Raw genomic sequence first — 22,596 nt, forward strand, 5'->3', positions numbered from 1 at the left:
GATAAATCTCCTAGTCCTAGCTTGTCGTAGAACCACTGTCATGCTGTAGGGATAGCTAGGCACACTGATGCCCCCCCACAATTGCCCTGTTAGTTCACGTGAATATAACAGTCAGCAAACAGGGTGTGGGGTGAGACCTTTTTTTTTGGAATAACTCAGAATTACTTTATGGGGGATCAAGAAAAAAAAACGACAACCCTGACAGAATACCTGTACTACCTGAATGTAATCCGCTTTGAAGTTTCACGAAAGGCAGAATATAAATTTCATAACAAAAACAAACAAGTATCCAGTGTCCTGTCTCAGACAGTGGCCAGTCTGAAAGATCCCAAATGGTACATCCGTTCCTTGTTGATGACTCTCAGGGATAAGCAGTGACTTTTCCGAGTCGGGTGAGGAGGGGGGGATGGTAACCTGCATGGAGCAGCAGTTACAATCCTGAACAACTTGCTGGGCAGACTGGATGGCCCACTGGCTCTTATCTGCCTCATTTACTATGTTACTATACCTGGCTAATGGTTTATTGACTTTTCCTCCAGGAGCTTTTCCAAACCCCTTTTAAACCGTGCTGTGCTAGATGCCTTCACCACATCCTCTGCCAATATATTCCCTATGTTGATTGTGCATTGATTGGAAAAAAAAATCTCCACTATTTTCTGCAAAAACCCCCCAAGGCGATTTACAATAATTTAAAACAATAAATCTGCTACCTGCAAGTTTCAGGCATGTCCCCCTAGTCCTAATACTATTGGAAAGGGCAAACAAATTTTCTATGTACTTGTTCTACTCCACGCATGATTTTATAACCTCTATCATATCTTCTCCTAATCTGTTTACCCTCTCCTCATAGGGGAGCGATTGCATCCCCTTTATCATCTTTGTTGCCCTCTTCTAGTTCAGGGGTAGAAATGCAGACAGTACTCAAGGTTTAGTTGTACCATACAGGGTCAACATGATATTTTCCACTTTATTCTCCTTTTCTTTTCAGAAAAACCACTAACATTATATTTGCTTCTTTGACTACCACTGCACTGAGCCAAGATTTCAAAGTATTGTCCACCATGACTCTCCTCTCCCATATTACATCAATAAACACAAAAGGTTTAGTGATCCATTTTTTCTAAGATGATTAGAAATCAAGCAGCCAAAGTCTGAAGCACCACCTAAATCTCAAAAGCATAAAAAAATATGACACTACCACACTGCACACCTGCCACTGCATGTGACAGAACTCAGTCCACACATGAGAAAGACATTTGACAGGAAGGGATACTATCCATGTTTCTCCTCTAATGAAGTCTAAATTCAGTGCAGAAAATGTGAAGAAAGATGCTACACTGGCAAAACAGGCCAGAAGTTAAACACAAAAATAAACTTACAGCCACACAAAATCACACATCACAGAGAAGAGCAAGATGACACCTCCAGGAAGGGGGGGGGGATTTTTTTTTAAAGACCAGCCCACTGCACAAAGGAATGACCTTATGATTAAGAAACTAAAAGGAACCTAAGACTTTTGAAGTTAAGGACCGGACACTTCGGAACACACCTAACAGAGACTTGGGTTTTTAACTCATTGCTAGACATAATCATGTGCATCTCTGTCATCTTACTGCTCCCAACCACCTCCGTAACGTAATCTATGATTCACTTGTATTTTCTGGCAAATGCCACCTTTCGCTCATTCTATGCTTGGACCTGAAGAAGGGAGTGCAACTCCATCAGCTAGACAAGAAATTCAGGTGAACTAACTGGACAAACCACACGACTTGATCCAAACAGGGTGAATTTAATGAACAGACTGCTGGGGTAAACTTAGCTGAAAGAAACGGTGATTCATGTCGTTTAGCAACAGCACAATTAGGTAAATGTCATAAACTCTTGATCTCCAGAGCAAATATTTCACCTCTCAACACCACCCCAACTCCTAAGAAATCAGTTCCATTAAAAGGGATGTCTGTCTTTTTTTAACCTAAAATTAATTATGGAGCCAACAAGAAAGCAAATTTGATTGCCTCACTCATTCCCTTTTCCAGATCAGTTATGTTGAATAGCACTGGTCCCAGTACAGATCCCTGGGAATAACTATTTAGTCCTATTCTCTATTTTCTGTCTTTTAAGTGGTTACCAAGCCACAATAGTATATCATCAGCTACCCATGACTTTTTAATTTCCTCAGGAATCTCTCATGTGGGTCTTTGAAAAATGTCTTTGGAAACTCTAAATACACTATATCGACTGGCTCACCACTATACACATTTATTAACACCTTAAAAACATCCAATAGATTGGTAAAACAAGACTTCCATTTGCTAAATCCATATTGGTTCCTCTCCAATAGAGCACGTCTATCCATAAGGCCAATAATTTTGTTTTTAAGAATGGCTACTGTCATTTTGCCCAGTACCGACATCAGTTTCTATAGTTTTTTGGATCACCGTTTTAAAAAATTGGCATTACACATTGGGCACCCTCCAGGTATTGTGGTGTTTTAAAAGATAGGTTACTAGATGCAAGTCTACAATTTCATATCTGAGTTTTTTCAGACCTCTGGGGTGAAAACCATCTGGTCCTAGTGATCTTTACTCTTTCGTTTTGTCAGTTTGCTCTGTTACTTCTTCCATTTTTACAGTGATTTGCTTCAGTTCCTCTGAATCATCATCAGCGAAGAACGCATCCGGTGTAAGTATGTGCTGTAGTTTTTCTGCTTTGGCCTTGTCAGTTGCTAAAACAATCTACAGGATATCATTTTTATTAATTGTTTAAAGAAAAGAGGTCATTATAACTCCATGAGGGCTGTCAACTACCCAGTTTGGAGGGGGGAGAGACAGACAGAACAATGATCTGTGTGTGTGTGTGCTTCTGTGAACAATTTTAAAAGTGTGAGGCTTGGTTCCCATAGTATCTGTGTACCATATATTGCAGTTCACTGGGCAATTGCTGAATGTGCTCATTGAGATGTAGCCAAACAAGCTACCAGTAAAAAGGAAAACCTCTCAAATTAGCCTAAAACTGGTGATAAGCCCTCCCCCCGAGGACCATTTCATTACTGGGAATACTCTTGGCTGTTGTGACCCTTGGTTTACTTGTTAAATATTAGCTCCAAGCCTTTCACAGAGCTTCATCCAATGCAATTTCTGAGTTTGGGTGAAAGACTTCAGCTATTGGGTGCAAACAAATGCAACAAGAGCAAGAGCTTTAAAAAAAAAAACAAAAACATTTTATTGTTATTACTTTCTTTACTGGCTGCATCCTTTACAAAAGCAACATAAACTCCAAGATTGAGAGCAGTGCCTTTGTGCAAGTAACATTATTGGAAGGTCACAGAGAGAATCTTTAAAACCAAAAAAAGGGGCTGAAATAAGCATTCCAATAGCTAAGAAACAACAACAACAAAAAGCAACCACATTTTGATTAGAAACGATCTTTACAACTCTGGAGACATGGGTCAAGCGGCGACAATGCAGCATTGAGCAGGACCGTCACGCCCCTCGTGGGGGAGGGGGGCGTGGGATCTGACATCCAGGGATTTCTCTTTATTGCACTCCTAGCCCGCAGCTTTTGTTTAAAAGTTGCATTTTCCCCAGAGGGACCCCAGCCCGATTAGGAGCATACTAGATCTCCCCTCCCCTCCAGTCCCGTGACCAGCCAATCCCAGTGGGAGGGTGGCCAAACCTTTCTCTGCTATTAGAGGACCAGCAGTCGCCACGCTGCTGTCGGCTGGTAGAGAGGCTGGCGGTGGAGGGGAGATGGCGAGGAGCGATCGGGGCAGGGGGGCCTGCCTGCCGCCGGCAGGCAGTTGCTGGGGCTGCTCCAGATGTTGCTTTGGGCGCTGCGGAGCCGGGCGCTGCCCGGGGAGGTGCTGAACCTGCGCGACGGCGACTTCCAAGCCCGGCTGGAGCACAGTGGCTTGGCCCTGGTGGAGTTTTTCGCTCCCCGGTGAGGGAGGGTTTAGACAGGGGGCGGGGCCAGCAACAGGAGAAGACGCTTTTGGATCGGGCGCTTGAAAGAGGCGGGAACTATAGGGGATGGGGAAAAAATGACAATCTTGCTTCCCGGTGAGATAGAAGCTAGGTCATAGTCACTTCGACAGTGGCTGCCTGCCCGTGACCTCCTAGTTAAGTGGGACCTCACTAATGAATGAGGGAAGGATCCGTTCCATCATAACCCTCCTCAATCATCAACAGCAATTAGGGCAGGAGTTATAGCCAAAGGAGAAAAGTTAAGCCGGATGTAGTTAGTGCCCCTTAAATAAAATAGCCCCCTCCCCCCACTATTCAAGTAGCCACAGAACCAAGCTGCTGTCCTCCTAAGACTGCGCCTCTTGCGTTTCAGATGTGGACGCTGCATGCGGCTGGCCCCCGAATACGAAGAGGCAGCCATCAGGCTTCAGGATGCTGCGGTTCTCGCTAAGGTGAGAAGGCTGATCGCGGGGCAGGGACATGTCTCGCCGAGGAAAAAAACGATGAGTGTGTTGCCGATCCGTGAAACGTTCGGTACCACGGATTTGTGAGTAGTGTGTAATGATAAAAAATAAGGGGCCCAACTGGCCCATAGTGGCGCTATCACCAGCCTGCCGCCATCTAGCTTACTATGTGTCCGATTAAACAGCCGGATAAGGGAAGGCAGTTTGTTACTTAGCTGGGTAAGTGCTGATATCTAACTTTATCTTGCTTAATTAGTTGGATAAATGTAGGACAGCTGTCTGGCTGTCCCACAGGCAGCCAGGTAAACTTATCCGGCTAATATGACAGCCAAGTCAGCGGAATATCTCCCCTCGCGTCCCTTCTTCATGGGAGCGGAAAAGGACCGCTTAGCCATACCTGACATGCAGCAATGTGATGTCAAATTAATGGTCTAAATCTTTTGTTTGTTGGAATTCTGTTAAAAGGGATCCTAGTAAAGGGCAATAATTATTGTTCTGCTAACTGCCGTATAATATAGCAAGCCAATGCTATTGCAAGGCTGCCTAATAAGCAGTAGGATTTGCTGGTCCCGTGTATACTCTGGGACTATTTTACTGTTTCCCCCGATATTGTCATGTTTGTAGGTTGACTGTAGTGTTAACACCGAGACCTGCGACAATTACGACATCACCAGCTACCCCACCCTAAAGCTTTCAACCACGGGGTGGAGCATGGAAGCTACGAAGGATCTCCCACAGCAGGTGAGATCAGGGGCTCCATGCTACACGTTTCAGACAGGTACAGTTAGGCAGCTAGAAAGAAGCCGGACTCGATTATTCTTTCAGCCTAGCCATCTATGTACCAGGTCCCATTTAAGTAAAAGCTAAGTCAGGCTACCCAAAAATGCATTTGAGGATGCTAAGATTACAAAGCGGGTTGCTATTGTTCAATATGAAATAGTTGCAGATTAGTGAGAATACTAACCATTCTGGGGCCATATGATATACCTTTGTCCTTCTATATAATCGCTATTCAGCCAGTATAGTATATTACTTATAAGGCTTGGGGGTAACTGCATGGAGCTGCAATTACTACTCCTGAGAGAAACATAGGGGTGTGTACTGCACAGAGTGGCAGATACTACCCTAAAAAGCTTGCTGGGCAGGCTGGATGGGCCATCCGGTCCTTTTCTGCCATCATTACCGTGTTACTATGATGGAAAGTAAAGCAACATGAATTTTTATCCAGCCCAGAGGTAGTTGCGCTGCTGTTCTCAGATACTGTGTTTACAAAGAACATTGTAAATCATTCATGCTGCTTTCTGTTTTGTTTAAATGGACCTCATCAACAGAAGATCAGAACCAGAACATTAACCATCCCTGGGCTGTCATCTCTGGTTTTTACATGTAAAGATGTATTTTTTTCATGACACCAGATCTTTCCATACTAAAAAAATTTCAGGGGTTTTTTTCCTGCAAAGAAACAAAAAATCCCCAATCGGGAGGAAAAGTGGTATCATTAATAAATACTTGTTAATAACCGTATAGCACTGTCTATTGCCCTTCACAGCTGCGATTGTCAGGTATATGAAAAGGCAGATGAATTCAAACTCCCAGGAATTAAGGACCCAGGCGGAGCTGGACAAGTTCATCAACGACTCTGACGCTGGGATTGTGGGTAAGTGGCTACAGCCAGTGGGTGGGGAGAATGGGACACGGGCTTAGGTGTCACTGTCTGAGAAGACTGTGAAATTCAGGCCTCCTTGTGTTCCCCTCTGCAAATGGAAGGCGAAAAAGGTGAAGGTTTCCAGACAAGTGAGGGTAAACGCGAACACAAGGTGATGTGTCCAGTATCCTCTGTGGAATAAAGGCAAAAAACGGCAGAAAAAAAAAAATAGTTTAACATATATGTGGGAGGGTCTTAAATTTTATTTTATTCTCCGCTTTTTTATTTTATTTTGTTTTTATATACTGATGTTCGATTTTACATATCACAACGGTTTACAGACAACTGGAGAGGAGCAGGAAACCAGGCGTTTCCTTATGTCAAATACAGAGAACGTTTATAGCAGCTAAAAGATAAAAGTTAAACTAAATGTCACCTCACAAGGGTTTACGAACAGCTGAGTAGTGCGGGGAGCCAGGCGTTCCCTTTTGACTAATACATCGAACATTTATTACAGCTTAAAGATAAAAAAGTTAAACAAATGGTCCAGGTGTAATTGTTATATATTATAATTTAACATGTATGATTGCTTGATAGTTAAACAAAGCAAGGTATGTATAATATGTTTCAATTCGGTTACATGGAGTAGAGGTGGGGGTAGGCTAGGGGAATTCTCTTGTTTGTTGCAAAGTAATAGCTATGGTAGATTGGCAGAAGGCAAATATCAATGGGGTAGATGTTGCAGGAAGGCAAGAGAAGCTCTTCTCTCTACCTCGTTCACCTGTGCCTTGTCATAAGAGGCTGTGATTTGCTGTAGAACAATATCTTTCACTACGTCGTAGACTGGTCTTTTAAAGCTTCTGTACATCATTAACTTTGGATACCTCACCTTCAGGCTGATACAGTACAGTGCGCTCCGATGGAGCTCCGATGGAGCGCGGGTTAACAGTGCGCTCCATTGGAGCGCACTGTTAACCCACGATTGGACGTGCATTTTCAACGCGCTATTACCCCTTACTGAATAAGGGGTAAAGCTAGCGCGTCAAAAACGCGCGTCCAACCTCCCCAAACCTAATAGCGCCCGCAACATGAAAATGCATGTTGATGGCCCTATTAGGTATTCCCGCGCGATTCAGTAAGTAAAATGTGCAGCCAAGCCACACATTTTACTTTAAGAAATTAGCGCCTACGCAAAGGTACTGCTTTTCTGTGCACTCTCCGACTTAATATCATGGCGATATTAAATGAAAGGTCCCAAAAGTTAAAAAAAGTAAAAAAAAAGAAAAAAAACATTGAAATAGGCCCACGGCTCGAAAAACTGGACGCTCTGTTTTGCCGGCGTCCGGTTTCCGAACCGTGGCTGTCAGCGGGCTCGAGAACCGACGCTGGCAAAATTGATTATCGGCTGTCAAACCCGCTGACACCGCTCCTGTCCAAAAAGAAGGCGCTAGGGATGCGCTAGTGTCCTAGCGCATCTTTTTACCGCCGGCCCTAATTTAAATAAATTAAATTACTGAATCGCGTGCACAGGAGAATCTTGCCCCCATAGGCAGAGGACTGGGCATGGAGGGTTTTGCTCCCCAAAATCAAAGAGGTGCAGGAGTCTGTTTGTGGGAGCCTTCCAAATTTGGCACTAAGATACGTGCCTATGTTGCCTCTGCCAAAAGCTGGGCCTGCTAACCTTATAAATCTGGGAATGGTTCCCTGCAAAAGCCAGGATGGTACGGCCCAAAGTTGATGGAGGGGGGTGGTTCTTGCCTCATTGCTTTCATTTCTTTAATTTTAGCAGCTCTGTCACTGGCTTCCAGGTTTCTTTGCAGACAGCAGGAGCCCTGGCCGTACCAAGTTCCTGAAGGCGGAAGAGAAGCCTGGAAATCTATAGGTTTGCCTACACCACTGCTTCCGAACTCCTCCAGAAATACAGCATCGAGAAGGAGTGAGTGCAGACATCGCTGCTTGATGCAGCTCTGGAAAATGCTTTGCCATTTTAATTTTTTTTTTCTGGAATGGGTCTGGAGGGCCTGCTCTGCCTGTCTACGATCGCCTGGCTTGTTGGCCTCATTAAATCCAGTTAGACATTTGTACCATTCTTTATTTAACATTAAAAATTTTCAGCCTGTGTACAGAGCTTTAATCAAGATGAATCAGAACCTTTATCCATAGTCCGAAGAGTGTCAGTTGGAGCACAAGGCATTTAAATGACTTGCTCAAGGTGACTCAGTGAATGGCAATGGTTGAGTTAAACCAGGAGGCTTTGCCTTTCAGAGTTTAGTGCGCTCCACTCTACATCACAGCAAAACATCTGCAGGTTGTCTTTTTGCCGATGATACCAAAATCTACAATAGCGTAGAAGCCAGGAAGGCGGGGAAAACATGAGGAGGGATCTAACAAGCTCGAGGAATGGTCTAGAGACTGGCAGCTAAGATTTAAAGCTAAAAAATGCGGAGTCATGCTTTTAGGATGTAAAACCCCAAGGGAGAGGCGCAGTATTGGAGGGGAAATTCCTCTAAGCACAAAGGAAGAGCGGGCTCTGGGGGTGATTGCAGCTGATGATCTTAAGGTGGCCAAAGAGGTGGCAAAAGCCAGAAAAATGCTCGGCTGTATAGAGAGAAGAAGGGTCAGCAGAAAAAGGGAGGTGTATCTTTAAAAGGATTTATATTTTTTAATAATCTGCTTTTTGGCACTGCAAAGTGGATTACATTCAGGTACTGCGGATATTTCTCTATCCCCAGAGGGCTTACAATCTAAGGGCTGGATTCATCATTCTGCGCAGAATGATGAATCCAGCGAAAAAAGAGAGGCGGGCCTGCAAAAGGCAGCCGCAGCCATTCACACCACAGCTGTGCGATTTTGCTGGCTGCAGCCTTTCATGCGAATAGCAGCACCATGAAAGGTGCTGCTATTCGCCGTGCTACTGCCGGTGATAATGTTCCTCATATTATTGCCGGCAGCGAAGCGCAGATGACTCCTCCCCCTCCCGCCCCCTAATTAACATCCTATCACACGCGAAAAGCCCCTTTTCGCGTGTGATAGGGATTTATCGCATGCGATAAGGCCCTAACGCACACGATAAACATTTAGAAAATAACCCCCTAAGTTTGTCCCTGAGGCAATGGAGGGTCAAGTGACTTGCCCAAGGTCACAAGGACTGGCAGTGGGATTCGAAGCCTGGTTTGTAGCCTGCTACTCTAACCATTAGGCTACTACTCCACTCTTAAACCTGTTGGAGTCGGTCCAAAGGGTGGCTACTAAAATGATCAGTGATCTTCATTCTAAAGCATCTGGGGACAGACTTAAAGATCTAAACATATACCTTAGAACCTTTTTCCCATCGTGACACAGCTGGCAGGCGACCACACTCACATGTGTGACAACACTGCTCATTACAATTCTCAGCAGAAATAAAAAATAAAGGCCCAGTATATTTTTATTGTTAAGAATGACACAATAAAGATAAGTACTCTGTCTGAATATAAATTGCAAAAATAGTAAACATCCCACACCAAAACAACACCAATTTCCAGCACTCAAACAGTAAGCACCTTAACAAGGCAAAACTGAAAATATTACACCAGGCCTTAAGACACCAATACATCTCCTATTAGGAAAGCGGACCAAGTCAGGCTGCTTATACAACCCTACACAGAAACACGCCAGCAGAAAACCTCACCTGAATCACATGTGCTGACTCTCACCTAACAAAGAATAAAGAGACCAAAACGCATAACTAGAAGCATGCAAAAAAACTGAATTGGAAACCGCAACAAGCCAGAGTCTCTGTATGCAGTGCAACAAAGGAAAAAGAGAAACCTTACCAGTCGTCATAAAACAAATCAAGAAATATTAAATAAACAGCAGTAAAACTGTAATAATAAAAAGAACAGATTATTTGAAACAGTTGATGAATGGAATATCCAATAATTAAAAACTCATAAAAAATTTCTAGAAACCAATAAAATAGTTCAAAATAGCGGGCACAAAGACCCAATAATGAAAAATAATAAGGATAAAAAAAAGCTTTGCTCTGCATACCTGGGAACGTTTGATATCCAGGTGCCCTGAGATTGTTTTGAATTAGCAGGAGGAGGGATGGTTTGCTTGCAACTTTCGCCTCTCTCTTAGTCACACACAAGTGCTCTCCCTCACACTGGCTCTCAGTCACACACATATACACGTGCTCTCTCACTTACATAGGCTTTCAATCACGCACATATTCACATGCTTTTCTCTCTCACTTATACGGGCTCTTAATCACACATTTACACACATGCTGTCTCTCTTTTCACATATAGACACACAGGCTTTAAATCACATATTCTCTCACCTACACCGGCTCTCAATCACATACAAATGATTTCTCTCACACATACAGGTTCTCATACACTTACATTCATGCTATCTCAATCACACACAGGCTCTCAACCACTCACTTACATACATGCTGACTCTCACACTCACTCATACACACAGGATCTCAAACACAACAGGTTCTCAACCACTCACATACATGCTGACTCTCACACTCACTCTCACATACACAGGATCTCAAACTCACACATACAGGATCTCAAAACATATGCTTGCACACTCATTCTCTCTTCCCACTGAACTAGTGACAGCAGCAGCTTCCTCCACTTCCAGCCCTTGCGGCCTCGAGAAAGGAGTCCCATCGGCCGCGGGGGGCTGACGTTGCTCCTTTTTTGCTCCGCGCCTCTTTTCTGCGAGCCAATACTGAACACTAGCATGGTCTCTTCTCTTCCTGCGCGCGCGGCTACTGCACTCCACTTCCTCTTCCAGTCGCAGCGGGGAGGGGGGGAGGGTGCGGGCAGAAGAGACCATGCTGGCTTTGTTGATTCCAGCTCTCCTGCCATGTTCTGTCCAGGTTATTAGCATTTTAAGCCTGGGCGGAAGATGAGTTCCTATTTCGATGGGGCAGGGGGAGCAGCTGGGCCAGCGGGGACCGGGAAGTGTGGTGACACACTGCGTGTGCCTGGCAACACACTGGTTGAGAACCGCTGCCTTAGAGGAAAGGCGAGATGGGGAGATATGATAGAGAAATTCAAATGTCCCAAAGGTTTCCATGCACAGGAGGGGAGCCTTTTTCAACAGAAAGGAGGCTTTAGAACAAGGGTCCATGGAGGTGGTGGAGACCAGGACAGTATCTGAATTCAAGAAAGGATGGGATAAGCTCAGGGGATCTCTGAGGGAGTGCTGGGAATTGTAAGCCTAGATAAATTGGATGGGTGGGCAGACCAGATGAGCCATGTTGTCTTTATCTGCTGTCATGTTTCTATGTTCCTAGAATGCAAATTACATAAAACAAGGTTCCCAGCATGAGCTATGTGCTGGGAACCTTTTTTCTACTTGTGTAAAAAAAAAAAAAAAAGGATGGTACAAGAGTTTTTTTCTTCTCAAGCTTTGTCTCATCGACATTTCTTCTCAAACCATTTTTCTCATCGACATCTGTTGATTTAATTCTGGTTGATCATCATGGAAGATGCTGAATGTTCCACATACTTCTCTCTGTCTTTAGGGGGATAATTCTTTTCAGACCCTTGCACCTGAAAAGCAAATTCGAGGACAGCAGCGTGAGATTTAAGGGCACGATCTCTGTCACCCGGATTAAGAAGTACATCCAGAAGAATATGTAAGAAAAATACGTTGCACTGACTTGCTCGGAGAGACATACTAGTAGGTATTTGGGATCGGTGAGGCCTAAGGCACTTTCAGTGGAGCCCTCCACACCAGCAGGCTTCACCATGCCTCGTTTCCTTCACTCGCCTCTCCTACAACGACTGAACAGGTCTAAATTCCTACAAACCAGGGACATCCCCTTTCAGTTAGCAACTGTGATGTCCCTGATGCAAAAGCAGAAAGCCACTCTCGCTGGTTAGTCTTTGTAAATGATCTCAGGCTCTCTTAATAATTGTGTGTTGAGTTAACAAGTACACTATACTTTTTTTTCTTAAAGCAAATGTTAAACTCATATTAAGAGCATACACAATGAGTTTACTTGTTCTTCCTGCTCGTCAAGGAGCAATGATAAGCTACCGATCCACACAGGAGCTGTTGGATAGGCAGCTGATTTTTTTTTTTTTTGATTGGTTGATTTTGCAATTCAGCCTACAGCTAACAGGAAGTGAACAAAATATGCTGTTTTTAGCAACCTTTTTTTTTTGGACAGATTTCTGTCCCCCCATTAAATAAAGTCCACTGTGGTACTCAACACCTCTACGTCCATCTCCTCCTGTCATCAGCCAAGCTAGATGAAAGATGTTCTAGGGAGGGTGCGGAATAAAGGTGAACAGTTCACTCCTGGCATGTCAAGCCAGCAGGTAACTAACTAGTAGGTAAATCAATGGCCAGCAACGTGATGAGCTTGCATATTTATTAGAGAAACAATCCCAAAGAACTTGACAGCGGTGGTCTCCATGATCCCCTTTGCACACTTGCCCTGTCCGCCATGGCACTGGCCTTTAACTTATTTATTTAGGAAGATTTATAAAATCGCCTTACCGATCGCAAGAAATCTCTCAAAGCGATGCACATCTCAAAGGACGCCAGACACGAAGAGAAAAACTGAACGAAAAATCTGAAGGAAAAACACAGTAAGAACAAGAAAAAATAAACACTTAGTGCAGTCCTCATCGTCCTAGATTGGTGGTCACCTTAATTCCGAAGCCAATATTCATATATCCAGCAGGTGAAATCCTGCAAAGCAGTCTGCTCAGTGGTGTTAGCTCAGCCTGAAGGAGGGTCGGGTTGAGCTGCCGGGTTTTGCTTTCAGTACGGAAGGTGAGGTAGCACGACTCAAGGCGAATGTGGGAACTCAGCAGCTAAAAGCTTTCTGCCTTGGGCAGGACAGTTTTATGGCGGTCAAGAGAGGGGGCAGTAAGAAGGGCTTTTTATGAGGAGTTCTCTTGAAGGGACGTAGGGTGTCAGAAGCTGCAAGAGGTACTCGGGGGGGCCAGATTGTTCATCCATTGTTTCCCCTCCATCTGCCAACAGGCACAAGACCATGTGTGATTGTTTGTTCTGTCCTATACATCCCGCTCAAGACAGTCCGGGATTTGCCATCTTGTCTGAATAAGAAATGAAAGATTGCAAGCTTCTTAGATGGCGATTCTATAAGCAAGACTGGGTCAGCCCTCCACAGGTGCTCGGGGGAGGGAAGAAGGCGTCTGTTAACAGTTTTTGGTAGTCCCTGGAGAACCACTGCACATTTGGGTGGGCCTTACCTTTTATTTTGCTTCCAGATTTGGCTTCTGCCCCCTCATGACGATTGAGAACAGAGAACAGCTGAATGACCGAGATCTGATGGTGGCATTCTACAACGTGGATTACGACAAGAACTCCCGAGGGACCAGCTACTGGAGAAACAGGTCCTCTGACCCACAATACTTCTTTTCTTAATCATGAGGGGGTAATCGTGCAGAGGCAACAAGAGAAGAGTGGGTGGCCCCAAAGCGACCCTGTAAGGGAAAGAGGCAACAATCCTCCCCAGGTGCTCAGCAGCAAATTAACAGGTCGATCCAGTAAAGTCCGTGGGAGCGGACGAACGCCTGCTCTCCCGCGGCGCGCGCACCGGCCCTTCGCCGGTGCGCGCGATCCAGTATTTAAATGAGGTGACGCGGTGCAAACGAGGAAAAGGAGGCGCTAGGGACACTAGCGCGTCCCTAGCGCCTCCTTTTGGCCTGGAGCGGCGGCTGTCAGCGGGTTTGACAGCCGACGCTCAATTTTGCCGGCGTCGGTTCTCGAGCCCGCTGACAGCCACGGGCTCAGAAACCGGACGCCGGCAAAATTGAGCGTCCGGTTTTCGGCCCGACAGCTGCGGGCCGAATTCAAAATTTTTTTTTTATTTTTTTTTACTTTTGGGGACCTCCGACTTAATATCGCTATGATATTAAGTCGGAGGGTGCACAGAAAAGCAGTTTTTACTGCTTTTCTGTGCACTTCCCTGGCGCCGGAAGAAATTAGCGCCGACTTTTGGGTCGGCGCTAATTTCTTAGAGTAAAATGTGCGGCTTGGCTGCACATTTTACTTACTGGATCGCTCGGGCATACCTAATAGGGCCATCAACATGCATTTGCATGTTGAGGGCGCTATTAGGTGCCGCGGGTGGGCCGCGTGTTTTCCTCCCCTTACTGAATAAGGGGTAAGGGAAAACACGCGTCCAGAGCAGGGTGACAGTGCGCTCCGACGGAGCACACTTTACTGGATCGACCTGTAAGTCACCAAATAGCTCGATCTGGCACTTGTCAGCTCTTTTCCCTGCCCACAAGTCTACCAACGCTGAACTTCTCTGGATGCGCATTTGATAAACCAGATTTAAAGCCACTGCTTTTCGTGCAAGATAATGGAGTTGGCATACCTAAGGCCCCCTGCATTAAAGTGCGCCAAATTTCATAAAGTCTTCTTCGTGTGTAAAAATATTAACTTGGGTTTGCACAAATTTTCCCTTTTTATGAGCGCAAATTCTTTATGGCTTCGCATGTGGTAAAAGTGTGCAAATGAAAAATGAATAAGCAGCATTCAAAGCAGCTCCTTAAGGGGGTAAACAGCACTTAAATACAGGCAAAAAGGCCTTTGCGCGGCTTGTGGCTCTGAGAGCCAGAGCTCCGCTAGCTTCCTCGATGGAGCTCACTGCCGGCTGCTGTATTCATTTCCTCCCATTTTTATTGTAGAGTGATGATGGTTGCCAAGAAATTTCTGGACGCTGGTGAAAAGCTGGCCTACGCCATCGCCAACCGGCAAGAGTTTGAGTTTGAGCTGCAGGAATTCGGACTCTCCAAAGGCGATGGGGAGATTCCAGTGGTGACGATCAAGACCACGGAAGGGCATAAATACGTGATGCAGGAGACCTTTACGTGAGTAGCTTGGGAGAAATCCGTCATGCGGAGTCAACTTAAGGTGGCGGCTGGATTAGTATGAGTGAAAAATATGTGCCCGTCATTCTGGGCACTAAGTGAATTTTGCTGCTTATCTATGTACATATACATACCAGGGTTCCTAGCAGCCAAGAAAACATTCATCTTATTCTCAAATACATCTATTGAAAACACTCCCATCAAATCAGGAAGCAAAAAACTATTCCAGGCCCTGGCATTCCCTATCCATTCTAAACGACATTTCTCTAAAGCAAGTTTCGGTTTGTGCTTCCCAGTTCAGCCTGAGTGCAACTCGGGCAGCCCTCGAGTTAAATCTGTGTAGGGTCCCGGCTAAACAGTTCCTGTATCTCCCACTGCTGCTTCTTTCCAGAACTGCCATACCACACCAGGGTGCAGTGTTTTGTATGCTTTCCTGCTCTTGATACTCAGCACAGTAGCTCACAAATGTTTGGAAAGAGGTAAAAAAAAAAAAAAGATTCTGCTTAACCATCTTAACTTCTGATTAGGATCGCATAAGTCTCAATATTAAAATCTTTTATAGAGAATTTTGGGGCCTAGCGCAGCTTGGGTGAGCCTTCAAGTGACCCTTAGTAGATCCGATTTAGAGGACTGTAAAGCTTGGTGATGAGGCATGGAGGAGGGGCTGGCTGCATGTGGGAACCCGTAGTCTCGTCTACTCATGGATGGTAGAGAAGCGATGTGGATAAGGAGCGAGATCCTACACGTGCTGTAGTTTCTACAGCTGGCATAGATCCTTGGCAGCATGAGCAGGAATAACCAAGTGGGCAGGCCAACTGGTTTTTATCAATTATGAAATATGACTTTTTTCAAGACGGAGAACCGAGGTTTTCTCTGCCCTAGGGTCTTGCTGTCTTGAAGACAAAGTTCTAGTAGCCGGTGAAAAGCTTGAACCCCCCCCCCCCCCCAGGAATAGTTCTAGGTTGCGAAACCTTTTATTGAATCAACAAAAAAGGTCTTGTATGTAAAGTACATGAGACCCCCATGGTTCCCTTCCTCCGATGGCTGCAAGGCTGCGTCCGTCCTTCAGTTCCATCTGAAGATAGGACCCCATGTGTTCTCCAAAGCTCATATGGCACAAACTGTTCCCAAACCACAGCCAGTCTGGGTTTCAGGATACTCACAATGAATATGCATAAGGCAAACTTTAATATACTGGGTCTCCAATACATGTAAATATTGTATGCCTCATGCATATTCAATGGGGAGATCCTGAAAACCTTACTTTCTGTAGTGTCAATAGGACACCATATTATATTTTTGTTGGTGCAATAAAGGATTCAAGACCTGCAAACATTTTCCTCTCGAAGACAGAGGGGGACAGGGCTGGGCCGAGGATTTTTCTTTGCAAGTCCTCATAAAGATATCCCAATTCCATCACAGAACAAAGCATGCTAGGCGTCCAGCTTACGTTTGCGGGACTGATCCATATCTGCCTTGAAGGAGATGACAATCCTTGTCCGTGTCTAGCGCCTCGCTTTCTTCTTCTTATTTGTTTATGTCTTCTTTTCTATTCTTTGCTGCTTCAGGAGGGACGGGGAAGCCCTAGAGCGTTTCCTCCAGTGGTACTTCAATGGGAACTGAAGCGCTTCTTCAAATCGCAACCCATCCCAGAGAAGAAGGACGAGCCTGTGCAGGTGCGCCCTTTCCACAAATCATTGTAGGCTTTAGTTTGCCTTGGGTTATCTTCTTCTTTTTTTAGAGAAATTGATAGCATTTGTTTTAGTTCTTTGGGCCCATCCCAGCCACAACTCTTCAGCCATACAGGCCACCTAATGCACTTGGGTGGGGGGTGACTCGCTGTTACATGTGACCTTGCCACACAATGGAGATAAATTTTGTTTTCCTTAGTGTAGACAGATGGACTCAGGACCAATGGGTATGTGCTCCCCTGCCAGCAGATGGAGACAGAGTCAGGTTTTAAAGCTGACTTCACCCTAGATACAACCCTGCAGTGACCTCAGCCCTTCAGTATTCTCTTCAAAAGCCACTGTGGACATACTAGTGAAAAAACTTGATTAAAAATGGATAACCATAACACTGAATCCCAGCAAGATTATAGATGCCCTGATCTAGGGACTGGATGATGGCTTACCTGTAATCTCTTGGAATCAATATTCACTCCATGGGTGAATCCTTGGCACTGCTCTTGGACAGCCATGGGCAGGATGTTGAGTCCATCTGTCTTTGTCTACACTAAGGAAAACAAAATTATCAGGCAAGTAAGTTCTCCATTTCCTAGCGAGTAGCCAGATGGAATCAGGACCAATGGGATGTACAAAAGTTACTCCTGATTGGGGCGGGAGGCTGCCCGCAGGCCGGTTAACACTGCTTTTGCAAAGGCTGAATCCTCTCGGGCCTGAACGTCCAGGCGACAGAACCTGGAGGTTTGCAAGGAGGACCACGTCACCGCTCGACAGATATCGATGGGGGACAGCAGTCTAGCTTCCGCCCATGAGACCGCCTGAGCCCTAGTGGAATGAGCTTTAATCTGAGAAGGTAATGGCTTTCCTACCTCCACACAGGCTCCTGTGACCACCTCCTTAATCCAGCAAGCTATGGTAGCTCGTGAAGCTGGTTCGCCCTGCTTCCTTCCACCGTGAAGGACAAACAGGTGGTCCATCTTTTGGATGGTTCTGAAACTTCCAGATACCGCACCATAAGCCTACTGACATTCAAATGACGGAGGAGGTGGTATTCTTCCACGTCCTTGTCCCTATCTAGGGATGGTAATGAATTAGACCGATTCAAATGAATGTCCGAGTCTACCTTGGGCAAGAAGGATGGAACGGTACGAAGCTGTAACGCTCCTGGAGTCATCCAGAGGAATGGTTCCCGACACAACAAAGCCTGTAGTTCACAGATGTGACGGGCCGAGCATAGCCACTAGGAACACCGTTTTCAAGGTTAATAAATGCAAGGAAAGACTGCACAGCAGCTGAAAGGAAGGCCCTGCCAAAAATTCCAATTCTAGATTAAGATTCCACAAGGGAACCGGCCATTGTACAGGTGGCTGGAGGTGCTTCAATCCTTTCAGAAAATGGACCACATCCAGATGAGCTGACAGGCGGATTCTGGGCACCCCGCCCCTGAAACAGGAGAGAGCCACTACCTGGACCTTCAATGAGTTAAAGGTCAAACCTTTATTCAAGCCATCCTGCAAAAATTCCAGAATTAGTGGGATTTTGACCTCCTGAGGAGAGACACCGCATTCCTCGTACCAGGCCTCAAATACTCTCCAGACCGCACATACGCTAGGGACGTAGAGACTTCTGTGTGCGGAGTAAGGTGGCAGTTACTGCTGCAGAATATCGTCACTTCATCAGGCGAGCCCTCTCAAGGACCAGACCTTAAGACAGAATAGAGTTGGATTCTCATGAAGGACTGGTCCCTGCTGTAGCAGGTCCCTGTGCGGTGGGAGGCACAGGGGGGTCTCCACTAGGAATCTCTGCATACCACGGATGCCTGGGCCGATCTGGAGCCCCGATCTGGAGCTACTAGAAGGACTAATCCCCTGTGGTGCTCAATTCTGCGAATGACCCTGCCCAGAAGGGGCCATGGAAGGAGGGCATATAGCAACTCCTCTTCCGGCCAGGTCCGAACGAGAGCTTAAGCAGCAAAATCCACGCCGGGCACTGGCTACCGGACCAAGGCACACCTCCGAGGATCTCGGAAATCACTTCAAGAATTCTCATCTGGGGGAGGGACCTTTAGATATCACTGCAGGAGAGTGGGACTCAATCTTTTCTCCAATTTAAAAGTTGAATTTTTTCCTTCCAAAAAGAATAGCGATCCCCATAGGGAAAGCTCGTCCTCTATCTGCTGCAGATGGAGAAATACTGAAGAGCTGAGGTCACTGTGGGATGGATATAGGGTAATGTCAGCTCTGAAAGCTGACTGTCTCCATCTGCTGACAGGGGAACTAACCCATTGGTCTCGAGTCCATCTGGCCACGCTAGGAAATGGATTGAATTCGTCTCAGGCAGCTGCAGTGTCATGAATAACATCTTGTACCAGCACAAATCAGGCAGATCCTGTTGCGTTTTGGCACAGCTTGTCTTGTCGTTTCAATCCGAGCTGCTCTGAGATGATGTCATACCCTGCCCTGAACTTTTGGAGCGTGCAGGTTACGAATATTTAAATAGGGAAATGCTTAGAAATCCAACTCTAGAAACTTAAAAGCACTTTTTAAAAGTGGATTCAAGAGAAATACTGCTTTCTGCACAGACTTTAGAAGCTTTACACTGTGGGTCTGTGTTTTTTCCTTAGATTTAGTGTTGGGATGATACAGACAGAAAAAAATATGTTCAGAGACTCTTGAACTGAACGAGATCAATAAATAAACCCATTGTTTTGTATCTCTTAAGCAAGACTGGAGGAGTGTTGAAGTCTATTCGTTATTTCTAAATCTCACTGCATGTATTTAAATGGTTGGGCCTGATTGACTAAGGCCTTTTCCCCCAATCCCTGTCCATGGATAAAAACGACTTAGTAAATCTGGCCTCAGCACAAATTGCATACACTTTTAATCCTTCAATTATACCTTGATTTCTTCTTTTTAGATGCCCAAGGATTGTTTATTCTTTTTATGGGAACTTTAACTGTTTTGAGTCACCCTCGGCTAACTGTTCTCAGCAACTCTTGGTCAATATGCTAATATAGCAGGGAAGAGCAGAACAAGGAAAAGCAAGATTCTTCTATTATGCGTTTAGTTTAAGAGGCCTGCTTACTTTTGAATTGCTTTCCTTGATGGGTTCTCAAGTTATTAATGTTTTATGCGTGTCTGAGGCTGACATGTCTCTTCTTCCTGCAATATCCTCAGGTGGTTGTAGCAGACAACTTTGATGAAATTGTGAATAACAAAGCCAAGGATGTTCTAATTAACTTCTTTGCTCCCTGGTGTGGCCAATGTAAAAGCCTGGAGCCAAAATATCAAGAGCTGGCTGAAATAGTGAGTATCTCTCCTGTGCTCGCATATACTGGCCCGAAACGGAAGAGACTGAAAGGGAAGCACAGAACACCTTGTGAGGGCAGGCACAATCCTAGCCAACAAAACCAAATTCTTTTGAGGGGGGCCTGTTTGCCTGTTGCTCACTCCTCTACAATAGCTACAGATGCTTATGTCAAGGAGGATTTTATCACACGATTCTCATATCGCGCTTTCCAAGACATCAGTTATCTGGATAGTGCCAACCGTAGAATTATTTTAGCAAAAACTTGTTTGGTTGCAATGTTTTAATGTAGCCGGATTTTACCCTGTACACCACCTCCAGCGAGTTTTTGAAAGCTGGGAAGATGGTTTATAAATTTGTGAAATTAATAAATAAGCACTTCTATGTAGGGAGAATCCACCAACCTATTTTCCTGGCTGATTCAGTGGCAAATATAAAAGTCATCTGGCCCTAAATTTAGATCAGCAGGTGGCCATGGGGGAACCCAAACTTCAGTTGGGCTTCTGTTGCAAAATGCAGTTGCCAAAAAGAAAATGCAATAGTCCTGAAGGATAGGCCCCCCACAAACCCAATAAGAGCTAGGCTGCTTCTCTCCTGCTCCTGTGGCTGTTGTTTGATCAAAGAAGTGTGCTTGATGAACAATGGCTCACAAAGAAGAGAAACTAAGCTCATTTTAGAATTGCAGCTATTATGGCAAGTACATAGATAACTCCCTTTCTCTACTAAAACAAAACATGAGGGAACTAATCTGACTGCACCCTTTAGTTTCTTTCTGTAAAAGTCATGCGACTCGCTTGAGTTGATTAGTAAATAGCATGGCTTTATTTTTCCTTTCACACAACCATTTGTTTTCCAGCTTGTGCACGATCCCAATGTTGTGATTGCAAAAATGGACGCCACGGCCAATGACGTTCCCCCTCCCTACGATGTCACGGGGTAAGCAGTGGTGGATTTCTCCCCCCCCCCCCCAAGATGGCACAGTGCCACAGCTGATGATGTAAAACAAGTGGCTCGCACAGCAGTGGCTGCCCGGAGATTCCTGCGCGCTGCCTACGGTTAAATCTAGGCCCGGGGTAAGGATGCTCAGATGGGACATTTGACCTCCTTCTAGCAGTGCCAATCAGGGTGGCTTTGTTTTTTTCTTTTCAAACAGATTCCCAACTATTTACTTTGCACCCATGGACGCCAAGCATTCTCCAAAGCCTTATGAGGTAAAATCCTTTTCTTTTGCATAATCCCAAACTTGATTAATCAGTTTCAGATCTGAAGGTACAAGCGGGCTTTACCCAGGCTGGGCAGGTTACCCCACGCCTTCTGTTAGGATTGTAACTGCCGCTCCATGCAAACATGAGTGTTCAAGAGCTTCAAAGGAAGGAAATGGCACAAGCTGCAGATTTGTTTTATTGTTTTTTTTAAATATTCGTTTTTATTTATTTACGTTCTGCTTTTCAGTCACTTCAAGGCAGATTACATTCTGGTACTGTAGGTATTTCCCTGTCCCAATGGGCTTACAATCTGAGGGCCTGATTTAGTAAGACCCATGTCTATGGAACAAATGCTTAGTAAATGAGGCCCCAAGTTTGCATCTGAAGCAAGGGAGAGTGAAGCCACTTGCCCAAGGTCACAAGGAGCAGCAGTGGATTTGAATCCTGCTGCTCTAACCAATGGGCTACTCCTCCACGCGCCTTGCTGTAACCAGTGGTTTTCGGAACTGTACAGGTTTTCAGAAATGTTACTGGAGACCTAGATCTAGTGCATTTTTTACTTCTGCATGCTAGGGATGTTGTGTACTAGAAATATAGGCACCATCTTAGGTCTTCTCTAAGTTCCCTGCTGGGCCACTTTAAGAAGTCTGCATAGCTGCAGTAACTATTGATAGAGCTAAGCAAAGAAGTCAAAGGGTGAATGAGGAAGTACCTCTCAGACAAAGCCCTGAAACCAAAAAAACAACTTTCTAACTTTACCTTTTCCTTCTGAACAAACAAACTCAAAGATATCATCTTTCTTAACATGTTGCCTTAAATTCACTTGCAGTCAACTACAGCTTCACAGAAAAACTGTCCATATTGCTCTCCTTAGGTCAAGTTGTTTATAAAAAAAAAATCAAATGCTTTTGATTCCAGGGTGACTGGCGAGTCAAGGATCTGCTCAGATACCTGAAAAGAAGTCAACTTACCCACTGGTTGCAGTGGGAAGAAGCAAAAAGAAAAAATATGAACTTTAAGGAGGAATACCTGGCGGAGCAAACGGGGGAGGGGGGGGGAAGGAGAAACTGTGTGGCATTTTCACCAGCATGAAAAGCGATGTTCACTGCCAAGACACCACGGTGTTCCAGTCCTGTCCATAACTGAATTGTCCTCGGTATGGATTAGGCTCGGGCAGCCTGTGACAAACCCATCCATAACGCCTTTTTCACATATTTCAAACACTGGAGCCAGGTGATTGGTTTTCAGTGGACTCGCCTTGCCGCTGGACAAATTCCAAGTAGGGAATAGCTATGGGAGCTCTTTTTTCATTTTTTGCAGTGGCATGTCGTTTGTCAGCATCTTGCCTGCGGGCGAGCCAACGCCAGGCGTCCGGACTTACTTCCTGAGAGTGAGGGTGACACACTGACAGGGACGGGAGTACCACCTGCAATCGCCATTCAAAAGAAAGGGGATACTGAGT

At 45.2% G+C, this 22,596-nt stretch overlaps 1 pseudogene; it reads left to right on the plus strand.

The window, feature by feature from the left end:
• The first annotated feature begins 3,777 nt into the window (after nt 1-3,777).
• On the plus strand, nt 3,778-22,226 carry LOC115077485 (annotated as a pseudogene).
• Nucleotides 22,227-22,596: the final 370 nt, after the last annotated feature.

This window comes from Rhinatrema bivittatum, chromosome 16 (assembly GCF_901001135.1).
Source record: "Rhinatrema bivittatum chromosome 16, aRhiBiv1.1, whole genome shotgun sequence".
NCBI classification, from domain to species: Eukaryota; Metazoa; Chordata; class Amphibia; order Gymnophiona; family Rhinatrematidae; genus Rhinatrema; species Rhinatrema bivittatum.